Raw genomic sequence first — 9,079 nt, forward strand, 5'->3', positions numbered from 1 at the left:
GCAGGCCCTGCTTCACGTGACTCCTCCTGTGCTTCTTGGTGTATGCACCTGCCAGATGACTCCCAGGGCCGCTTGTGCTGCAGTGTCCCATTGCACACTAAGGCGCATGCAAGCAGGCCCTTTCTGGTGGTGCTGCCACATGGGATCCAAAGCCTCTAGTGGGTGAAGCAAGGACATCCTCTCTTCATGCTGAATTCAGTCTCTGCGAACATCATACACTGCACCGCTGATACACTTCCATTGGATCAGGCAACGGGTGGGAGCAAGGGGAACGGCAGGCATACCCCATCCGAACTTGGCCCCTTCAATGCTCAATGCACGCTAGTGGGCCATGGGTCGCCTACACTTGGGAGCCCACGTCAGATATCGAATAGGGAGCAGAGATCAAGTAGCAGTAGGGCCAGCTGACTCAGCTATGTCCCTTGTCACCAAGCTGGATACAGTGTTACAGGCAGCAGAGAAGACCGGAGTAACTGTAGAGCAGACGCATGCATCACTTGAAAGCAGAATTGATAAAGTAATGGCAGACTTCACCCCACTGCCTGCAAACCACCACAAATTAGCAGAAAAATTGCATAGTGTCTAGCAAATACTAGTCTGCTTCACCTGACAACCCACAAATCAACATCCTTGTTGCAGGCCTTGGTAAATCTTGTAGATTCTCTGGAGTGGAGGACGCAAAGGACCACTCTAGGAGGAACAACATATGAGTGGCCAGTCTTCAAGAAGGCATGGAGGGCAAAGACACAGTGACTTATGCTGAAAACTGCGCCCCTGTGCTACGCTCTGTCCCTTCTTCTCGGTCAAGCATGCCGACCCACAGGCCAACCGAGGCATATTTTGTTCCATCTGCTTAATTACCCGGATCTTAGTTCCATCTTATGTGAGCACATAAGTTGCAGGACATAAGGGTGGATAATGCCTGTGTCATGATCATTCCTGACTATACCATGGTGGTGAAGCGATAGAGGAGTTCCTTTCTGGCTGTCAAGCTTCGTCTCCAGGAGTAAGACATTCACTACTCGCTCCTATTCCGAGCCTGTCTCCATGTGGTGGCTAAAGGGACCGCACACTTATTTGTCTTCTCTGAGGAGGCATGGGACTGGATGGAGTCCGCTGGACTTGTGGCTTCATGCCACCAGCCCACTTAAATGGTGCTGTCTCAGGATGTGGTGGGAGGCCACAGCCGTGGATGCCGCAAGCAGATGCAACGCCCTTCACAGCCTGGTGCTGCTCCTAACCTGGAACAAGTATTCTTGGAGAGGCACCAGGCCCTACAGATGGCATCCACAATACAAGACCACACTCAGAGTCTGGAGCCAGACTGAAGCTCCATGAAATCCTTCAGTAATGATGGCTCCTCTAACACATGGGCCTCTAGAGCAGACTCGCTGGCCCCACCTGATGTAACTCTACAGACTGCAAATGACATTATATGATTCACCAATAGTTGACACTCCTGTAGTCATGCTTGCTTCACTGTTAGTTGTTTTTTTCTGGTATTGTTTTTTTTATGCGTGGGCTAACCTTTATTATATTACAGCCACCGGAGGCCCATTCGATATTGGTGTCTATCCTACGTGACACACAGGTAGTCTACACTCTACTGTATGTTGAATGTTAACTCATCACTACCATTGATATCTCTGCTTCCTACACATGTAGGGTAATGCATCTTTGTCTTCCTCGCCCTCCCCCACACTTCTTTTAACCAGCCTGTAGGGCCAGTATTTGCCACTGGTAGGTTGGCAGTTTGGGCGTATACCTGTTGCCCAGCCCCCCAATCGCCCTCACCCACCAGTACCATTGCGCGCCGCAGGACCCACTGCCCTGAGCAAAATAGCCACATGCAGGGCCGGACACGTTTCCCACGTGACTCACACCAACATCATAACCTTGAATGTGAGACACATTCACACACCCTCGCACTGTTATGCCATGTAGTCATACCTTAAATGCGGATCCACCCACATAGCGCTATTGCAGGAGATGCATTTGACTCTGGCTGAACACTGTAGACTCCAAAGGCGATGGCGTGGCCTAGTATTTTTCCACTGACTTTTCCTCCTATGCTAGGGGAGTGCTGATCTGGGTGAAGCCAGGGACCCCATTTGTGGCAGATGAGGTTGTGCTAGACGCTGAAGGTCGTATGTGTTAATACAAGGTCAACAAGATGGTTGCCATATATGCCCCCAACACAGATCAGACATTGTTTCTGCACGCGCTATCTAACAAAATGTCCTGTTGTAGTGGGATACCGGGGCTCCTAGGGAGTGACTTTAACTCTGTCCTGGCTGCAGCTCTAGACTGCTCCTTCCCTCCCCTACCAAGCATGCTAGACACATCCAATACCCAAACACTAGGCAACTGCCTACTGCACTGGCAACTTATAGACATATGACGTGTGTCGTGTCCCCACAAGACTTACCTCCTGCTTGTGGAGAGATCCCACAGGGAAGATGTGGACAACCACCTCCTGCTCCCTTCTCTACCCAGAAAGATCGAATTACTAACCAGGCCAAAGAAGGGACTGGGGGAGAAAGCCAAGAGAAAGGTGAGGGCGATGTGAAAGGAGGCTGTGGTAGGGCACCCTCTGTGGTTCCTTAGGTCTTGTGTTGACACCACCTAAGGGCGAGAGTGGAGGAAGGGGTAACAGTTGCGCCAGACACAGGGAACAAACACAACCTACACAAGACACAAGCATGACTTAGTCACCTGAGATGCAATGCTTCTGTGGAGGTGCGGGTAGATGGGAAGAAGGGGCTCCGTGCCTCCGCATGGGTCGTAGTACAAAGGAAATGCACTCCTGCGCTGGTGTGGGCAAAGAAAAATAGCGCGACTCCGTGCCTTCGCACGAGTCGCGACGCCAAAGTAAATGCGCTCCTGCTCTGGTGTGGGCCAAGGAAATAGCGCGACTCCGTGCCTTCGCACGAGTCGCGACGCCAAAGTAAATGCGCTCCTGCGCTGGTGTGGGCAAAGGAAATAGCGCGACTTTGTGCCTTCGCACGAGTCGCGACACCAAAGTAAATGCGCTCCTGCACTGGTGTGGCCCAAGGGAATAGCGTGACTCCGTGCATTCACACGAGTCGCGACGCCAAAGTAAATTCGCTCCTGCGCTGGTGTGGGCAAAGGAAATAGCGCGACTCCGTGTCTTCGCACGAGTCGTGACGCCAAAGTAAATGCGCTCCTGCGCTGGGGTGTAACAGAGGTGAGCGCGACTCCGTGCCTTCGCACAAGTCACGGTGTCAAAGAAAGGCGCTCCTGCGCTGGAGTGTAACAGTGGTGAGCGCTCCTGCGCTGGTGTGGGTAAAGGAAATAGCGCAACTTCGTGCCTTCACACGAGTCGCGACGGGAAAGTAAATGTGCGACTGTGCTGGTGCCCAAGAAATGCGACTCCGTGCCTTGCACGAGTCGCGGGGGTGTGAAGGCTGTGGGCGCCCTTGCGCGGTCCGGACAGCAAGTCCGGTTGCTGGGAGAGCCTTCGCGTGCGCTCCTGCGCTCCTGCGAGGCTCAGGGTAAGAATACGAAGTGCCTGTGTTGACGCCTTCGCGTCTGTTATGCAGACCTCCCCGGAAGCGTCGGCCGGCTGGTGATGTCCGCTGTTTCTGTCCCACAATGACTAGACGGCCCACCTGCCTGACGGACTGTAGCGGAGGGAGCGTCAACACACGTTCAGGACACCGCACTTCCGACCAAGTAAGGAGCGAGAGAGGACATGACACGTGCTTGCAATCTTAATACGTGTGTGCACTCCTTTCACTCCTCGCTCACAACCTACACTACAGAATTGACTTGAATCGCTAGGTCGGCCAGCTTCTCCCTGCTATCCTAAAAACAGATTACTCAGGGACCACAACCCCCAATTCCTGCAACTCACATGGGATGACAGCATACCCCCATAACCATATGGCACCTTCAACCTGCAGTGCTAGAGGACCCGTCCTTCCATGCATTTCTCCTGCACTTCCATAGCAGATTACTTTGAGTTTAACAACTACTCTGCCACTGATAGACTGATTTAATGGGATGCCTTTAAGGTGACCATCAGAGGGCATTGCTTGGTTTGAACTGGCATATTCGCAAACAGCTGGATGGCGACATTTCTCGCATTGAGCATACGCCTATGTGATCTGAGATTCTGCATACTGGTGGATGAAGATATTAATGCTAAGAACTAAAACACCCAAAAGCTCCATATAGCTGTTAAAAAGGATGGATCTTTAAAGCATCTAAAGGTCATGATGATATACAAAGATATGGGAAAATCCATGTGAATTAACTGTCCAACAGGAAAATGTGAAAATCAATCCAAATGCTTGGCCACTTTGCTTATATGGCTGGCTGTTAGGGTTCAACGTACTGAAACATAGTTGAGAGTTCTAGTAGCCCAAATAACAAGCATTTGCAATGCAATGGGTCTCGCTTTGGGACCTTATATGTATTTAACTATGCAGCACATTAGCCTGGGTGCTGAAACATCTACTGTTCTTTTACATGGGGGGAAAGTAAGCATCAAACTGCGTGACACACCATGTTTGGGAACACATGGAGAGAAATATTGCCTTTCAGCAGGAAATGGTATAGTCCAAAGCTCTGTTTTTAATATAAAATCGGGGCCTTCAGTGGTCACATCACTGAAAATACAAGAGTTGCAAAAAATATTATTGTCTACGGGGGCTCATGGAAGACAATTTCTATGGACAGGAATCTAGAGAATGCTAAAGTGATTCTGGTATTTTACTGACCTCCGCTGGTCGTTTTCTATCAAGAAAGTTAAATAGAGGCAGTTGCCAGAAAAAATAAAAAAAGAAAGTCCCTCAGCAGAAAGCAATTCTGGTATTTTACTGACCTCTACTGGTCATTTTCTATCAAGACAGTTAAATAGAGGCATTGAACAAGCAGAAAGCAATTCTGGTATTTTACTGACCTCTACTGGTCGTTTTCTATCAAGACAACTAAATAGAGGCAGTTAACAGAAAAAAAAGTCCCTAAGTGGAAGCAGGCAAGCCAGAGCCCACAAAGTACATACACATATAAGTATATACTAAAGTATATACAAGAGGTCTTGAATGCTCGACCTAAAAAGATACAACCATCGACCAGTCCACAGATGACTCAATTCATCACCTGAATGTTGGTGAAATCTTCGCTACATCAAGGACTGAAGCTAGACTGATATTCAGAAGGAGGTTGTTTGAAGAGGGGTAATTGATGTGCATATTTCAGAGCACTAGCCCTTAAAGGGAAATTTGGTAAATGGCCAGAAGTGTGTACATTTTATTGGATATAAAGGCCTAATTTCTAACTAGGGGAAAACTTGACTGACCTTCAGTGATTCAGAGAGGATACCCCAGGGGTCGCAGAGGTGGGGGTGAGTGAATGCACGTGTATACCATATGATCTAAGTGACAATGTTTTTTTTTATCAAACAGGCTTGCATTTTGTCACTGGAATGTCAAGTAAGGCTCATTTTAGCTCTGATGGCAGCCTGTTAACACTGATGTAACAATGACGCAGTCACCCACAAGAACAAGATAGAGTATTGAGCTTGACGAGAATTATGCGCCCATTTTAGAAGCAAAGAAACAGTGTACTTTGGAGACTATCTCTAAATGTGTGGATGCAAGAGGGTTACAAAGTCTCCGGACAGGGATTATAAATAGAGTATGTGTTCTGTAATGACTTTGGACATCACCTGAACTGGTTGTATGGAGATAAATTAGGATAGCAAAATGGAGAGAATGGTACGGTTCTTTGTTTTGTGCCAGAGCCACTTGGGCAACTTGAGTACCAAGTTTGAGAGAGTTTGGAAATGAGGGGAATAGTGATCAGCAATTGTGGTGACAGAGGTGGAGCAAGAACTGTTAGAACCTAAGCCATGAATAAATCAGGAAAACAGTAAGTGTGAGGAGACAGATTTGAAGGAACACCTGAATACATCCACCTGATTAACACAAATTGACTCAGGCCACCTTCAACTCTGAGAAGTGGTTGAGGTACAGAAATGCCCATTTACCTAGAAGTGCAATACAGAAGAGAAGCCGAGCTGTAAGGAAGTAGCAACGAAATGCAGCTGAGCAGACTAATTACAGTCGGTGTACAACTGTGAACAAGGGGGAACCATGCTGCATAAGGCCAGTGAGCTAGGTACTTAATAGACGTAACAATCCCAAACGCATACAAGTCAGTTTTGGGTTTCTCTCTTCTATAAATGAATAAAAGAATTAAGGGGCATATCAACAAGGGCTTTATCTCTGCCTTTTTGGCTTTAAAAGCCAAAAAAGCAGAGATAAAACTAGCGCCCTATCAACAACAGGGTGCTAACACGCAAATTTGCATGTTAGCACCCTTTTACTCTACGCTTCCCCTTGTATCTCTAATGAGATGCAAAGGGGGCGTTCCAGAGTAAAATAATAGAAATGTCGCTAAGCGACATTTCTCCTATTATCAAGAATGCCGCTAACCCTGTTAGAGACAAAAAAAGCAGCGCTAACCGCGGTTAACGCTGCTTTTTTACGTCTGGTATTTTTCTGACTAAGCCATGATATCCTATGTAAGGTGGATATCATGGCTAAGTTTGCCTGTCCCTTAATCTCACATTAGCCTGTTAGCGTGAGGATTTTTATCGCTATTGAGATGAGCGTTGCTGATAGCACGCTATCTCAGCGATAAAAATTCACGCTAGCCGGCGATAATTATCCTAGCGCTAAGTGCGCTTAGAGATAATTATCGCCGGTTGTTGTTGATATGCCCCAAAGGAATGTGTCTAGAGAGGCTCAACAGCTTCCTTTGGTTCCAGGACGATTGATGAAAAACCTACTTGTTGAATTTGTGTTACAGATCTCACTTTACAAATACCTCTAATGTGGAGGGCTGTGGTTGGTTATTCGTGGGGTTAGGTTTATATTGTTTGTGTTTAGTTGTGTTGTTAGTTTATGTTAAACAGCTTGTGGGAATATACGATTGTCAAGTCATTTGTGACTTGCTTTTCATGCTGGTACAGATTAAACATTGTTATGGAAAATATCCAAAAACCTGTAACATCTGCTTTACGCTGATGAACTATTTGGAAAAAATGAATACTTATTGAAAAATATGGTATTGCACTATTTGCTAATTTTTTTGATAAACTGCTAGTCTCTTTTATTAGTAAGTCTTTGAGAAAAGAGAGTTGCATTACTTATATTATCAATAGTGCTATAGTCTTGGGGCCTAATTACGACTATGGCGGTCCATTGAAACATCGCAGCCATATTGGCAGCTCCGCCACAGCCAGACTGCTGCACTGTGCACCGCATTACGTGTGTGGCGGATGGACCACCACAACACCGCTGCAACCACTGGGGATTCATGACCAAGTGGTAGAGGCTGTACGGTCAGAGGCTGCAATATGCTAGCGGTGCCGCTGTGGCACTGCCAACCATATCACGACTTGCCTCCTGCCATCCTTTCCATGGCCATGGAAAGGGTAGAGGAGAAGCAGGTAAGGGGGCCTGCCTCTGTGAATGCTGGTTCGTGCAGGGGGGCACATGTTGTCCCCCCCGTATTTGTTCACCTCCAGTTCCTGCACAGGAAGAATTGCATGACATAGTGCATTTCCACCAGTGCAGGATTGTGCTGCGGCGGTCCCACACTTGTGTCTTTCTAAGGATCTACTTTATCCTTTAAGCCTTAGAGAGGCATCGCTGGAGTACTATACGCCCGACCTGGATTACAGCCAGAATCTGGTGGGCAGTCTGACTACGGGTTTTGGGGACCTCCCATGGAGCGCTGGCATGGCGCCACTCGGGAGAGCTGCCAAACTCGTAATTAGGCACTAAGGGGACTATTAGCATGGCGGTCGGAAAATCACTCCGACCGCCATGGTAGCTGGAAAACACCGCCCATCAGGATCACGAGAAAACCGCTGGTCCAATTATTATGCTCCGCAGTGGAAATCCGACCGTGGCGGTCGGATTGCGGCGGTTAACATTGTGGCGGGCGGTGCTGCCAGCAGCACCGCCGCGATGTCCAAACAAGCATGTCCTGCATGTTCCTGCACTGTGTTGCAGGCACTGCACAGTGCCTGACACCTGGTACAGGGACATGTAGGGGGGTACCATGGGTACCCCCCAGTGCACCCACACACCCCCAACCCATTGGGGGGCCGCAATGGACCCCCAGAGACATTCTCCGCATGCCTTTCCATGGCGGTTCCACCGCCGCGGAAAGCTGGCTACCGCCGGCATCATAATCGTGCCGGCGGTGCTTGTCCCTGATCCGCCACAATTGTAGCGGTCCAGCTCTGCACGCCAGGCAAGCGGGCGGACTGCAACCGGCGGAAAAGTGGCAGGCGGAAAATCACACTGCTGCAGTCACAACCGCAATGCTAATCGGACCGGCGGTGTCCAGGGCTTCGATGGCGGGCGGATGTCTGCCGCCGGTCCGGCGGTTGCTACCACCCGCCCGGCAGAGGACATCCACCCTCCATCCTAATGGACCCCTAAGTATTGACTTTATACCCTCAATGACGCTTGGCTCTTGGTGCGATACCTTTGATTTGGTTGAAGTTAAGGTGTGAGACAGAATTTTTTAGTTCAAGGGTCAGCCTGCGATTTAGGATTCACTATTAAAATTCATCCATCTTGAAGAAGATCTTTGCTCATTTTCATAAGAGATGTGTCTGAGCTCACACTACAGAGAGGTCACTGTGCAGCCGAAAAGTCTCTCATTCTAGTACTGGCATGGATGACTCAACCTTTCATTCTAACGATGTTGATAAACGGAGTGCCACTGAGCTGTTTAACAGTAACAAGTTATTACGTGCCAAAGACAAGTTGGGATGTGCCCTACATCAGTTGTTTCCAAAACTGTGGTCGGGGACCCCTGGGGGTCCGCAAAGCCTCCTCAAAATAATATTAACAGATTAATTAAGTGTATTTTAATGAAGAAGCTAAATGTACAATTTAAAGTTTTAAAACGTTCTGTAAATGTGAAGGAATTCGAAATTGGGGCTAAAATTTTAATTATCCTCAAATTGATTTGTAGGCGCAGTGCAGGCGTATTAAACAGAATATAGTATGGACGATGAGTGGCCTCA

The sequence above is a fragment of the Triturus cristatus genome, chromosome 6, assembly GCF_964204655.1.
Source record: "Triturus cristatus chromosome 6, aTriCri1.1, whole genome shotgun sequence".
Taxonomy (NCBI): Eukaryota; Metazoa; Chordata; class Amphibia; order Caudata; family Salamandridae; genus Triturus; species Triturus cristatus.